This window comes from Orycteropus afer, unplaced genomic scaffold, assembly GCF_000298275.1.
Source record: "Orycteropus afer afer isolate SDZICR_OR568_19922 unplaced genomic scaffold, OryAfe1.0 scaffold00684, whole genome shotgun sequence".
In the NCBI taxonomy this organism is placed as follows: Eukaryota; Metazoa; Chordata; class Mammalia; order Tubulidentata; family Orycteropodidae; genus Orycteropus; species Orycteropus afer.
Genome location: NW_006922271.1, coordinates 1111786 through 1112442, shown reverse-complemented (window position 1 = coordinate 1112442; position 657 = coordinate 1111786).

Here is a 657-nt window from a genome sequence, read left to right as displayed (position 1 = left end):
ATGCAAGAAGAGGTCTATGAGTAGGATCCAACTTGACAGCAGTGAGTTTTTTTTCTTCCTGAAAACATACCTTCAGATTAAATAGTTGTGATATCATTAAGGAATTAGGGGGTTTAAGTCATTTGGATTTTTGGTTTTATCCCTATTATTAGGCCTGAAGTTTTATTAATCCCTAAAAAAAAAAACAACCTAGGAAGTCCTTACGTGCACTTGTGAAAATGACATCAGATAGGCTACTGATTATTTACCTGTGAACATCTTGCCCATTGTTCGCAATCGTGGCTAATACTTCAAAGGTCACTGTTCTTTTTCCAGCTTTTGTACTTTTGCCAGCATCTTGAGATAATGTTATTCTCATTTTCACTAGCAAATATTCAATTATTAGACAACAAAAGAAAACATTTACATTATGTGAGATACCAAGGGAATCAGAAAGGGACCACAGCAACTAGACTGCAACAGAAGGTAATGGAAGGCAAGCATTTTAGAAACTGCCGAAGGGATTCTCCAAATCTTATCTGTGATCATTTAGAGTATTAAAACACATAAGGTCTTCCTTTTTCACTGGTATGTTAGTGAGCCTGATGTCTGTCACCTGTGTATTGTATTTTCCAATTCCATGTCTGAGCTTGAACATTGAAAACATGATAAATTCAT